At 48.5% G+C, this 14,624-nt stretch overlaps 1 protein-coding gene across 1 annotated transcript in view; it reads right to left on the bottom strand.

Moving 5' to 3' along the window:
• CAMKK1 (calcium/calmodulin dependent protein kinase kinase 1) overlaps positions 1 to 7,638 on the bottom strand; it is a 96,731-nt gene extending 89,093 nt beyond the window's left edge. The window contains exon 1 of the mRNA XM_053995713.1: positions 7,443 to 7,638. The gene's annotated coding sequence lies outside the window, so the exon portion shown is untranslated. The remainder of the gene's footprint in view (positions 1 to 7,442) is intronic.
• Positions 7,639 to 14,624: the final 6,986 nt, after the last annotated feature.

Raw genomic sequence — 14,624 nt, 5'->3', positions numbered from 1 at the left:
CAGACACTTTTGCAGAAAGCCATCAGCTAGGAAAACCAAATTCCCCAGGAGATGAGCAACTCTGAGCCATCTTCCCCTTCTTTTGCAGGCAGCTACACTGACAACTTGCAAAAATACTCTGCAGAGCTCCCTAACCAGTTTGATGGTGATATGTCAGCACATTTCTAGGTTAATAAAAGCTGGGGCATGGGAGGAGAGAGGAAAGGAAAGAGACTGATTGTCTTAGACAAAGAGATTGGAATGGATTTCACAGCAAGAGAAGATTTCAGGGCAAGGAAAAATTTATTCATACCTAAAGAGCATGGAATATTAAATACTCTGGGTTTCATTTCCTCCTCAAGGCCTTAGTGGAATGAGACTCTCAGCACTTTGCAGTAACCACAAAGCACCCTCAATGAATCCAGGTGGTTTTATCCAGTTCACAGCAAAACCTCAACAACGCCTTGGCACTGCAGCCATGGCTGGTGCACCTGGGCATGGAGCAGGCAAGGGAGAGCAGGGAGAGCCAGGGACCTCCCTGGGGATGAGGGGAGGGGAGGGGGCTTCCCCTGGGATTCTGGGCAGGCACTGAACCTAAGGCAGCCCAGCAACATGCTGCTTTTGGAGTCAAACAGAAGACATCTCTTTAGGTAACAAGAATGCTCTGTGCATCCCCAGAGCAGCTGCATTTTTTTTTTACTCAGATCTGGAGGCTTATTTTCCATTACTGTGGCACTTCAGACAGTGTTATCACCTGGGCCGGATGCTGCACAGAGAAAATGCTGGTCCCTGCTGTGAAGTTTATGCTCTTAAAACAATAAACAATGAGGCAAGCAGGCAGATGTTTGGATGAGCATGAGGAAAGCTGTATTGGTTTTGCTCTTTCTGGTGGCTGAGAATCAGTTCCCACAGGTGGGACAATTTCATATTGTCCTCTTGCACCTCTGATAATCATTCTGCATGGAAGACAGATCCAGTGGCATTCAGGTGGAGTACAGACAATTTTCAGCTCCTTGGAAACAGCAAATTCTGAAAATTAACCAAAAATACCAGTTCCATTCTGCATTCAGACTTAAATCAATCTCGTCTAGCATTCAGGAATGGACTCCCAGCAATTGCTATGAATAAAGCATGCCTTCTCACCATTCTTCAAGGCAAATTACAAGCACTGCTCACATCAAACTGCAGGAGAAAGGACACAGCACCCTGGAAGAGATGCCTGATCTCTCTAACCTGGAAGTGCACATTAATAACACAGCTGAGAACACTGAAATTCATACCCACTACTACCACAGGACAAGCTGAGAATGAGGACCTTGTTCTCACTGTTATAACAATTCACACCCTGCTCCTGCAGTAACCCCATACCCCAGCCCTGAGGGGACACGTTTCTGTTCCCCCTGCACTCAGCAAGGACTGGCCTAACAACCTGCACTTGGACATCTTTCAATTTTCCAGCCCCCTCTTTCAGCCTGGGGATAAGGTGCTGACACAGAAGGGTTGAAAGACTCACCTCAGGTCTGTTTTACACTCTGCCTGCTAGCCTCAGACATCATTAACCTTTGTCAGTCAAGCTGCCTCAGCCACAGAAAGGTCAGTCCAGATTTTAGCATCAAAGCACCTCATCAGTGAGAGGTGAACAGATGACTTCCCTGTCCTCATACTGCCACTTGAAGCAGGCACACCATTAGCAAGCAGACCCAAACCCTTGGTTCCAGCACAAATAGTATCCCAGAACAGCACTACCCAGACAGCATTTCCAAAACCAGGTGTTAGGAAGTGTCAAAATTAAGACTTGGCTCATTTAAGTGGTTGGCTTCCACATGTGTACTGTAATAATTTGTCACAGGAACACTGCAGCAGGCCCTCCTGCCTTTCAAGTACTTTCATTTATTTGGCATAGGGTTAACCACCTTCTACACATCACCAGTATCCAAACCCAGTTCTCTCTCCTTCCCTCCCAGTTTTCCATACTGACCTGTAAGCACTGGCAAAAGATAAGGGAGGAAGCTCTGAAGCAATAGAACACACTTCTCCAAGGCAGCACTCAACTCACTGAGAGGCAAATTCATCCTTTTTCTTTCATGCCACCATCAATCACTGCTCACACACTGCAGGAAGGAAGCCTCCTTCCCCAGTGGAGCTGGTTCATGCTCAGATCACATCCCTGCCAGGCTCCTAATGAGGAGGCAGCTCACACATCTTTCAGCTCCTTGTCCACAAACAGTCAGGACTCCACATGCCGGGCTGGAATGAGGGGGAGGGAGGGTCTGGCAGCAGATACCCAGCATGAAGCAACAGCTACAGACCCTCTTCTAGGCAGGGGTCCCTTTGAGCATCCCAAATTCTCTCTGAGACACCACGTTAGAGCAGCAGAGCAGACTAAGGCCACCAGCAGCATCGAGCACATAAGGAGATCCAGGGGCAGGAGAAAAGCTCTGGCAATGCCTGTGTGCTGCCAGTACCATGGCGAGTAAGAACACAGGCAGGAGGTAGTTGAGAGTAACTTTGACAGAGCTGGACTCAACAGCAGGACAGCAGGGGAGCTGTGATAATTAGAGCCAGCCTCAGGTAGGTACACACATGCACACACTACTCTGCAAAGCTGCGCTCAGGTTTTTTTTGCTACTGCTGCCCAATTCTTTCAGCTTTATCTACTGTAGATGTGACAGCCAACTGTGGGCTTCAGAGGGCTGTGCCCATGTTATTTGTGACAGCAAGTCCATCCTCAGCAGCTCTTGGGGGTTTAGGACTCACTTCTGTTCTGTAGAATGGAAATCTGAACTACTGCTGGGAGTGGGAGAGGGAAGAAGAGACAGGCACCCACGATAAAGTCTCATGATAGCAGAACGGTCTTTGAGTTAATAAATACACTCTACAAAAGCAAAGCAAAACCAAGACAAACTATGGAGTGGGTGGTCCCAGCTCTGCTTCACCCACAAGACTGCTCACTCACAGAATTGTGACCAATCTCTGCAGCAGAGGCACAGCTGAGGACCAGCAGGAGGAGAACAGCAGCACCTGACTGGGAGCAGTGCTGAACTGTCACACACAGGCACCACAGACCGGGTCAGCAGGGTAGGATGATCTCACATCCCTTGGGACCACTGATTCACACTCTCACCTCAATCCCAATCAGTCACAAGTACAACACTAACGCATCCTCAGAAAGTGTTATTTAGCCTGGGTTTCCTCAGCACTCAATGCTCTGTCCTCACAAGGTCACAAAATCACAGTGTCACTTGGCTGAGAAAAACAATCAGCACACCCCAAAAATATTCATGGGATGTTGCACAGGAACTGCAGGCTTCAGGGAACTGCTCTCTTCCACCTTGGCACAGAGCTCTGGGCTTAATACAGGCCCCTCTGCTCTGCAGCAAGGACTCCCACCAACATCCCAGCTCTAAAAAGGACAGTCCTCACTCATACTGCTGTGAGTGAGTGAGTGAGTGAGTGAGCGAGCGGAAACCACTGGAGACAGGGAATTGCAGAAGGCAGCAAAAAAAGTGAGTGCATGAATTTGGCTCCACTGCCCTCAGGGAAGCAGTTGCCACTCAGCACCAGGACCAGCAGAAAGGAAAGCTGGGCTTCCATGGCTTTTCTGCTTGTCCAAGGCATACACAGAGACTACAACCCGGGAACAGGAGAAAGGAGAAGCATGTCTGCATCTCAGAAAGACACATATTCAAGTGCTGCTCCACCACATCACAGCCTTGCTGTTTACACTCACACCAGAATAATTAGAGCAGTCACTGTTAAATAGCTAACAACTTCACCATCAATTCTCTGAACAATATTGAAGAATTCATCACAACACTTCACAGCCACCACTCTGCAGAAACACTGAAATCACCCCAGACACAAGCAGCCTAAATTAATCCCACACAGACTCTAGCAGAAGGAACTACAACTATTTCAGCAGTACTCACCCAAAAGTAATGCCTTCCCAGGGCAGCAACCCAAAAGAAACAAGTCCTCAACAAACCACACCTTATGCACAAAGCGTGACTCAGCTCATGCACAAGAAATCAAGAAATCGTGCCATCAAGAAATAAAATACAAGGGTTCATACTTGGCCAGGTTCACTCCCTAAACCAGCAGCTTTGTGGGATATGAAGCTCCCAGCTGCCATGGGACAGCCCTTCCTTTCAGCTGCCAGCCTCAGCCCACAGAGAAGCTGTGTCCTCAAAAGGGTTTGGGCTTTCAGGAGAACTTCCCCATGCAGGGACACCAGCACCTGAAAACAACAAAAAAAATCTCTCCAGTGTCAGGTACTTGACAGATATGACATTTTTGCTTCTCCCTCTGTTTATATCCATATCACTTGTGCCAAAAATATAAAATAAAGTGAATATCTAATATATAAAATAGGTATGAATATATAAAATATGTAATAAAACTGAAGGGTGCAATGAAACATGAAAATCTTTCTAAAAACTTAAACCAGTAGAAGAAGTGACCAAAAAATCCAGGCAGCAAATTCCTAAGCAAGTTGGAACTGCAAGTTCTACAGATCTTGACTGCACCTAAGCATCAGTGATACAGTCTATAAAATCTTTTTCTGTGATTAAGGACTCAATCTGTAAAGTCACCACCTGTGGCCAAATACACAGGCCTGAGAACCACCCCTGTTTCTGAAGGGCTGGAACACATGTACTCACACCTCACCCACCACCACGAATCAACAGCCACCCTCCCACTCATGGATGAAAATCACTGTGGCTCCTTCCCACCACACCATCTTTCAGATTAGTATCCTTCTCCAGTTTATCAGTTATTAGGATCTGTTCTCTTCAGAAGGTTTCAGACACTTTTCTCCAACCATGCTAAGCTTAACCACTGTCTTAATTAAAACAACATGCTTGACTGCATGGCATTTTTTTGTATCATTCATTTACCAGCTGTACCTGACACTTTATCCATGACAAATATCCCTAACCAATCTTCAGACCTGCCTCGATGACTGCATTATGTCAACAATTGCTTTGCACGCTTCAATCATTCCCACAGCCAGCCACACGCATTCCTTTTTCAATCACGTATTTTTGGTGACTGGGTCACCTTCCTCCCTGCTGGATGTTTGCTTCTTAAAGCAAGTGACATCCTGTGCCCCCCACCACCCTCCCCCCAAAAAAGGAAAAAAAAAACCAACTGAAAATCAGAAGAGCAACAATGAAGACAAAGACATAAGAGGAAGAATTTTCACAAGGGTTACTCAATACCTGGTTGTCCTCAGAGGGGTCTGCTTTGCTGCAGTTTAAGACACAAGCCAAGAACAGTTTATATCATACCAGCTCTGTACTTGGCTTTTAGGCTGACAGCTCAGGCCTTGCCTTTCATCCCAAAGATGAAGGGGTAACTTGCTTCCTTGCTCTTTCTCAGCAAAGGGATAGCTCAACTTCCTGAGCCTCCCTCTCCACCTGCCAAGCTGCAGCAGAAAGTAGCAGAAAGCACCTGCCAGAGGCTGTGCAGAAGTCTCCCCCCCCCACCAAGTTGGAGGTAAAAACCCACCCAAAAATCCTACTTCCCCATCCTCCTTCCCACTCAGGAGAGCTCCTGCTATGGCCTGATGCTGCCCAAAGCTGGGCTCTGCTGCTGACTCCACACAAAGCATTTCTTGTGTTGCTTCACTCAGCATCCCCAGAGAGCCCTGGAACCGAGGGAGATCTCTCACACAGGCAGAACCTGCCTTCCCCTACACCCAGCATTTGTCAGGGCTTTGAGCAGCTGAACAGACCCATCAGCAGTGCACCTGCCCATCATCCACCTGTGCTTTAGGGCACCAAAGGGGATCCTCTCTCCAGGCATCTTCCCAAGGCAGACTAATTGCACATATTGATTTCACATCCTACCAAACTGCCTTCCACAGCTCCAGCACTGACAAAATCCTCACACCAAGCTCTTCACCAACACACATCCCTTCTCCACTAGCTTGGTGTGCCTGGATTTATCCTCTCTGCCCCTCGGCCAGGCAGATACCTCCTCTGGAGACCAAAGCCAACCTGCTAGAAGCCAACCAGCAACCTCAGCCTTCTCCTGAAGCCTCTTACAAAAGAAGTTTCTCTTTCTCCTGTCCCTAGGTAGCAACGACCCTATAAAGGCTCTTCTAAGGTCAGCATTGACATTGAAGAGAAGATTTGGCTTTCAGACAGAACTGTTCTTTCCACAGTTCATCAGAAAGTGGCACAAATACAGGGTTAAAACATCCTTCAGTAACTTCAGGAAACAAGTATCAGCAAATAGAGATGCTCCCCTCTGCAAGCAGAGCCTCAGCTGAAGCACAGTGACACAGCACAGTGCCACCTATTCACACCCAGCCAAGGTCTAAAACACAGAAGGTTTGTCGTGACCACTGCCTAAATAGTGCTTCTTGCTCCAGCTAAGAGAACACTGTGACACCATCCTTCCAGACATCCCCTCTGCTGCAGGCTGAGCACATTCCTACTGCAGCCACCCCACAAGAGCCCAGTAGGGGAAGAGAAATCCCACAACCTTCCCAGCCAAAGAAAAGCTTGGCCTTGAAAGTCTAGCTAGTGCAAGGACAATTAATTGTATCAGAAAAAGACATTTAGGGTTTAATGAACACATTAATTAGAGAGCACAGAGCAGCAGCACAGGCTTTGAAAGCCATGGCAGAAGTACAGGATCTTCTGGCTGTGTGGAGTGAAGGGGAAGCTCGCTGCTCTGAGGCAATGCCAGGACAGGTGAGGTTCCCTTGCAGCTTTGCTCCAGAACCTGAATAGGCAGCTCTGCCCACCTTCTCCAAGCCAGGAGCTGTCCTGGGAGCACTCACACATACCCCACTCCAACCCACAAGAGTCATCCCAAACTCTTGGAGAAATAGCAAGGACAGCTCCAGACAGAAGGAACTTCACACCAGCCAACACAGCTTCCCTCAAGGAAAGAAATCTACTGGGACCAGTGGCCTGGCACCCATTGTGACTTAAAGCCCAGCCTTCAGACCATATCAACCCATGACATGCCTGAACTCCTTGCTGGAATGATAACAGCCTGGTGCTTACGCTCCTGGTTGCTAAGATCTGACCTTCTCCAGGCAAAAGCCAAGGGAGCAAACCCAGGAAAGCAAATTTACTGCTCTGCCTGGAGTTTAATCCCATTCATGCCAGGCACCCCAGCCCAAGCACAGGGCTCACACAGCAAACCATGCACAGGACAGGCTGGAGCACAGCCCCAGCACGCTGGCTTTGGTTTTTCTCTTCAAGCAATTGAGATAGCGGCTCTCTGCTTGCCTTATCTAGTTTCGAAAGAAACACTTCAAAGCCATCCCATGTCAAACTCCGGAGCAAACTGAAGCTGCCAGAGATGCCTCACAGGGAGGAAGTTAACACATGATGAGAAGATTAATGTGGAATTGCAGACTACTGTAAACAGAAAAGCAACAGCTTCCTATTAAGCAAAACCTTTTCTATTAAGTTACAACAACAACAGAACAGTAATTTTACCTTCATCAGAGCAGCTGAAGAAAGTGGTATCATTGCAGGATCAGCAGTTTTCCTTGTTCACAGCACACAGGCCATTGGGAGCTGCAGGTTATTGTCCCTCAGAGCCAAGGTAAGCACAGAGGAAGATAAGCCCCTCTCACGGCAGCCTGGCTGCCACGTGTGTGCTCCGAGACCCGGCCAGGGCAGGACAGCTCAGGCCACGGCACCGACCCACGAGAAAACCCAAACTTTGAGGAGCTCAGGCTGATCCCAGGGGCTGCAAGGAGGGTTAGGAAGTCGTGACACACCTGCACGGAGCTCACCGCACTTCTTACCTTCTTCTCTGCCCCCTCGAGAAAAGGGCGAGAGATGGCTGGCACTGCTCAAAACCCCAGCTTTCAGAAGGGTTTTATTTTTTCCCATTTATTTTTTCAGCTCGGTAAAATCATCACCTCCGGAGCTGCAGCTGCCGGGCGCATCCCCGGCCGCGCCGCGGCGGCGACTCCCGCAGCTCGGGGGATGCGGCGGCCCGCCCGCGTCCACCCGCGCCGACCACCCGGATCCCACCCGCGTCCCCTCCGCCGCCGCCGCCGCCGGGACGCTGCCCGTGAACCGTCCCCGCGGGCTGTCCCCCCCTGCGCGCCACTCGCCGCCGGCTGCCGAGGGGCTCGCGGCGCGGGGGGCTCCGTGCGGGGGGCTCGGTGCGGGGGGCTCGGTGCGCGGGGGGTGGCCCGGGCCCCGGGGCCGCTCACCTGCGCGCGGCGCCGCCGCCGGCTCCCGCCGGGTCCCGCCCGCCCCGCGGCGCCGCCGTTCGCGCCGCCCGCCCCGCCCGGCCCCGCCCCGCCCGCGCCCGCGCCGCCCATTGGCTGGAGGCGGCCGCGCCTCCCGGGGCGCGCGCGCGTGCGGTCGTGAGGGAGATGGGGGGCGAGGGGAGTGGGGGGGGGCAGGCGGCGAGGAGGCGCTGGGGTTTGGGGCAAAAAAAGGGACAAAAAACCCAAAAAAAAGAAAAACCAAACAAAAAAAAAACCCACTTTTTTTTTTTTTTTCCCCCGGTGGCGTGTGGTGTCCAGCCAGAAGCGCATCTGGGGTGCGGGCTTTTGGGTGAAAACACGGGGCTTTTTGCTAATCACAGAATCAGTTAAGTTGGGAAAGACCTCTGAGATCGTCGAGTCCAGCCTGTGACAGAACAGAGCACTGAGAGCCGCGTTCAGGGAAAATGACTCTCCCATCTCCCTGGGCAGCTCGTTCCAATGCCTAATCACCCTTTGTGCGAAGAAATTCTCCCTAAATACTCCCTGACATGTATGATCAGGGAAGGTGGCACTGCCGTGGTGGGAGCAGAGGGCCCGCCGGCCCCGGGCGGAGGGACGCAGCGTGAGGAGCCCAGGATCCCGGCACGGGTGTCCCCTCATCCAGGCTCTGTCTCTAGAGGAGTAGCACCCAACCCTGACCATATACACTTGCTCAAGTTTTGCAGCAATGAGGGGAAATGCTGCACACCAACTAATCCCACTGCTGTTCTTCAAGGAATTCCTACAAGCAGATGCCTTCTTTGGTTTGACTCATCTTTTGGCTTTATTTTCCCTCCCACTCTCTTTTACCTTCTTGACTTGTAATGGACTCTACCCCTCAGTTGAGGGGTTCCCACTGCACCCAGCAGTGAAGCATTTGCAGTGAATTCTTGAAGATGTTGATTTTGTGACAAGTGACTCGTGGCAGGACTCACTGGGCTCTGCTGTGACTCCACTCACAGTCAGGGTCCCCGCCAGGAATCTTGGATTTAGCCAGAGAGCTAAATGGATTAAATCCACATCCTGACTCAACCCACTGCAGACTGCTGCTCCTTCCTGCTGTGACAACAAGCAAATAGAAATGCCTGTGCCTGCTTCCAATGAGTCTCAAATAATCCTCTGCTTTGGAAACAAATTAATTCCTTACCGTGGGTTTCATAACTCCAAATAACATATAATAATGTACCTTGTGGTTTACTACCAACTTTTTAATCTCAAAAAAGTGTCCCCTGTTGTCACTGTGTTGAGAGAAGTACCAAAATGCAATTAAGAGGCACTATTCATTAAAAGAGCAAAGTCATCTTATAAGCCTAGCAAAGAGCATATTTTTTAAAATTTGCTCATTCTGTGGGTATGTTTATTATAGTCAGCCATAGCCTGCTGCTATTTGCTATGTGCATCCAAGTCTTACTTTTCCTGCAGAAATGTGCTTTGTCACCCTGGCTGGTCACAGGCAGCTGAGCAACTCTCTACAGATGAACAGGTTTATTCAAGGCTATTACCCTTTCACTTCCATCTGAAATATTTGGCATTCTCTTTGCCAATTTTCAGTCAAAACGACTTGGAATTGAAATGTTATGTGGTTCAAATCTTGACTGCTAAAGAGTTGATGCATTCAGTGAAACGTTCCCTGTTAGAAAGCTACAAAGGGCTGTGTTTTCAGCTCATCACAGAGAAAACCCAGCAGAGATCTTCCATGAACAGGAAGCGCTGGGGCAGTGAAGAGCTCTTGGGGCAGGTGAACAGCAGCATGATTACCAGTGAGAGGATGGCAGAGCCTGCTGCATTTTTGGATAACCGAAACCATGTAGATGTGGCACTTAGGGACATGGTTTAGTGTCAGTGTTGGGTTTGTGGTTGGACTTGATCTCAGAGGGGTTTTCCAACCAAAATGATTCTGTGATTGTAACAGCACAGCAGAGAGCCCCATCTCCTTGAATGTGTGCTTCCAAAGCGGCTGTTGTCTTCCAGCAGCTCCGGATATTAGTTAATTACACTGATTAGACATCATCTCAAGGCAGCCAGCAGCCTGAGCTCCTGTGTGTTTGCCTTGGTGGACTCTCAGGAAAAGTAAGACAAGCCCATGAGCAAAAGCAAAGCCTCCCCCCAGGCCTGAGTGAAAGGCCCAGCAACCTCCTTCTTGGCTGGCTGGGAGTATGTGCCCACGACCCAGGAATGTGCCTGTGCCTCTGGAGGGACTGTGCTCCTGTGGCTCCAGGGCATGAGAGATGCTCTGAAAGAACATAACATGTAAGCCAAAACACTGACCTGTTTCACAGAGGCTTTCAATTCTATCAAGCGCAGCCTTGCTCATGCAGGGCCAACTCAACTTCTCCTGAGCAATGAGCAGACCTTTCAGCCTCCTGCTCCTCTTGCCTTAATTATTGCTGAGGAGGTTTTGCAAGGGTTTCAGAAGTCATTTGGACTGATTCATTTGGCTTTGAGGTGTTTACGAGATGCTGGCTGTTTAGAAACTGCTGATATTTGTCACCTAAGGAACTGCCTCCTTTAGCACCAGGCAGTTTAAATCAGCAGTGATGTCTGAAGCAGTTTAGCACCAGTATCAAGGTTTGAAACTATCAACTCTGGCAAAGACTGTGAGCACTTGATTTAATGAAATAACCTGGTTGGCTCAGCTCAGTCAGAATGTGCTGTTTCTTCCAGAAAACAAAAAAAAACCCAAAACAAATCATGTGCCTCAGCTTCCCTTTTCATCATACAGAGGTGATTACACTGCAGAGCAGTTGTGGCCAGTGGAAAGAGGGTCACAGACAATGTCCCTCTGATGCTTAGACCACAATGGCTATAACAATGTTAAAATAAGACTTTGATATTTCTGTTCAATAATGATTGAGTATGGTTGGTTGTTAACTGATTTTGCATGTTTTTTGGGTGCGAGGACTGGGAATGTGTTTATTGAACCTGTCCTTGAATTACAGTCATGGGAGGAAGAGCTTACATTTCCCTAGGTATGTCACTAGTACATTTAGGTAAAAAAAAGATTTAAAGCCATTATTTTTTTAGGAAATCTCTTAGTGGTGCCCATAAAGCTGAGCAGGATCTGTGCTTGGTACTGGTGGGCAGAGCCCTGTTAACAGGAGCAATCCTGATTCACCCCTGCTGAGGAGCCCATCAGGTGACCAGGCTGTTGCTATATTCAGAACCCATTTGGAGAGTTTTGAATTTTATGCTTTCAAAAATAAGGCAATAAAGCAATTAGAAACAAATAACAGAAGGAGAGAGCACTTCACCAAAGACAGCCAAAGATTATAGTGTGGCATAATTAATCCAGGGCTGGCAGCAGGGAAAATGGGCTGGAGCAACTGCACTGTCCCTAGGAGAGTGGCTGCAGGCTGAGCTGCAGATGGCAAGTGCTCAAATGGCCAAGAAGCTCCTTTTGCCACTCAGCACAGCCTGGCCTGAGAATGCCCAGCTGTGGGACAGAAGGAAATAAAAGCATCCTTCAGAGCTAGGAGGATATGCATGTTCCTGCCAGTCCTTCACTGTGTGTCAGCCAGAGGATTTATCCAACCGAAAACATGCTCCCACAACAAAAGAGAAAGGAAAATAGTGTAACTAGAAAAGCAGGTGCTTTTCTTAGGGAAAAATCCAAGGATGTCCTAAGACAAGAACTGGGTTAAAAATAACAGGGAGTCTGCTGTGCCAGAGAAAGAATGAGTGGGCTTAAAGATAGGAGAGGCTGCACAGGAAAGGAGTTATCTACTTCTTGAGTGTTACTCATTTTAATTTGCCTTGTTACAGTGTCTGGAAGCACCAGGTGGAAATCAGGGCCTCATTGTGCTGGGAATTGAGCACAAACATAATGATTTAATGTTGCCAGCTCTGCAGAGATTGAAATATAATTCCTCATCTCTGCAGAATCACTAACCAGCATAATTATTGCCAAATAAGTTTTTTTTCTGTAACTGCTCTTCTGGAATATCTGTGCTACTTGATTTTTTTCAAAATAACCCTGCATGAGGGAGTGAAAAGATATATCTGTACAAGGTCCAACCTAGTAGCCTTTACAGATAACAAAAGCTGATCAGAAGCAGAAAATTCTCACTACATTTAAATCCATGTTCAAAAATTATTTGCTTGTAGCTTGGTTTCTCTTTCTATAAAATGGAAATAGTCACACTGCACTCATTGCTTGCTTTTGTTGTCTAGCACCCATGATCAAGGCAAGAGTCCTCTGTCAGACATTTGGAGCACTGACATCATCACATACAAGAGCTTATTACTGCTGATTGTAAAGAATAGGGATTAACTGGATAATATACATTCTTTCTTGTGTGTTTTCTGGGACAGTGCTTGAATTGCTGAAAGTTCCTTTTCTATTAGTCAATAACTGTGTAAAAACCAAAATGCAATCAAACAAGGAGTTAAAAAAAAAAAACACAAACAACCCAACCCTCAACTGGCCACATCATGAATGGGAAGCAACACAGCACACTGTCATTGAAGGGGTTTTGACATGATGACCAAATCCCTTTGGGATTCTGTAACACTTCATCCTGCTGCTCAGAGGTCAGAGAGCAGCAGGACATGCTGGCCACATCATAACTGCTTCAAATGCAGTTGTTTTCTGGCCACAACGCAAGGAATTTTTTCTGTCTAAGAACAGTAAATTCTCCCCTGATCCTCAGAGCAAGATTAGGTCAAGCCAAGAGGACAGGAATATGATCCTGCTGGTCACCCACACTTCCCCACTGGGACTTGCAACACCAGGTGTCTTAACCAGTCAGCATTTCCATTTGTGAGGCTCTAGCTTTTAACTGTTGTGTCCTATCCTGCATTCAGTAACTTTGTGTGAGTTTTGACAAACTGGAAGACACTGGGAGGGGGCTGGGAGCTACAATCCTGAAGCAGAGCATCTGTGCCAAGGAAGGCTCCTTAGGGGCCTGAACAGAGCAGCCCTTCCTCCTCGGTCTCCAATCTCTGACCACCACCTCCAGCCTCTATGGCAAAAGAAGGCTTGAAACAAGTGCCATGGGCTTTCCCTGCCTTTTCATACAGCAGAGGGGACCAGTGTATGTTAAAATCTGACACTTGCTCAGTTTCCTCCAGACAGCCATCACTCTGTTTGGCATCCACCTGGGAGCCACAGGGCCTGGGCCCCCTGGCTTTGAGGAGGGGAAAGAATTAAAATTGCAATATCTCATTCTGCTGGTTGCAGAAATGATGAATGAAAAGCAAAGCAAAGGATCCCCAAAGATTGTACATTTAAAGAAAACAAGTTAAAGAGATGAAAATAAATCCTTCCATGGTTTTTAAAGCAGCCTTGGGACTTTCAGGGATTCCAGCTCAGAAGTTTAGAATAGCAACTAAAGGGGATCATTTACAAGTTGCCTTTTTCCTGATTTCATATTCTGCCTTTTAATTCTTCCTAGGAAAGAATAGGGACTTTGTATTACAAACAGCTTGAAAGATTAAGCAGGCAGAAACATCCCGCAGCTCTACCTGCAGCCTTGCATTTGTTATTTTAAGTTTTGACCGGAGATTGACCCGGTGTAAGTGGGTGCTAAAGGTTACCTGAACACTCTCGCTTCACTGTCGATGGACACTGGATTTTCCCCAGTCTGTGAAATTGGTCTTGCAGTTCCCTCTGCTGGCGGCAGCTTGCTGAGGAGCTGCACCGTGGCAACACATGGGACCTGCTTGGGCCTCGATGGACGCTACAGGAGAGCCCCCGGGGCGTGGAGATCCCCCAGCCCCCACTGAACGGGCACCGACTCCTCCAGAGACCTGGAAGCTTCCCCTTACCCTCTCTGCATCCTTGGTATAAGCAACTGGCACCTCTGACACGGGACAGCTGGGTGAAAAAGTTATCCATGGATAACCTTACAAAAACCCACCCTGCCTGTGAAAGCTGAGGCATCCTGCTGAGAGCAAGTGACCTTGCCCTGGGGAATGTATGGCTTGATGGTATGGCTTGAAATGTTTCTTGAGCTTATGACCAGATATCACCTGCATCTCTTTCAGGCACACATTCTTGTGTCCCTGAGAGCCTGGAGCAGTGCTCCTGCAGGCTCTGGTAGCATTACAGCCCTACTGCTTCTCCATCAACTCTGCCATGGCCGTTGGGATCCACTTTCAAAGCAACCAAAGCATAGTTTTCCCCAGGGAGGTAAAAAAAGACATTCAGAGAGGGGCTATGCAGAAAGTCAGCGTTGATGTGTCCTGGAGAATGGAACAGAGCCAGCAGCACAGGGCAGGGTCGGCTCGCAGGGGTGTGGGGTTTGAGCACAGCCCGTGATGTGCAGCTGCACGTGATGGGTAGTGCAAATCTTCCAGCACAGAGGGGATGTTTAATTCTTGAGTGCAAAGAGCTGTTTTGTGAGGCTGCTGCTGAGAAAGTCTTTCTGACCAGCTAACACTGACCAGCGTGGGCAGTGGAGGCAGAGCTGGC

The sequence above is a fragment of the Vidua macroura genome, chromosome 20 (genome assembly GCF_024509145.1).
Source record: "Vidua macroura isolate BioBank_ID:100142 chromosome 20, ASM2450914v1, whole genome shotgun sequence".
Classification (NCBI taxonomy): domain Eukaryota; kingdom Metazoa; phylum Chordata; class Aves; order Passeriformes; family Viduidae; genus Vidua; species Vidua macroura.
The sequence above is the reverse complement of the archived record's forward strand: the minus strand, read 5'-3'. Positions and strand labels throughout refer to the sequence as shown.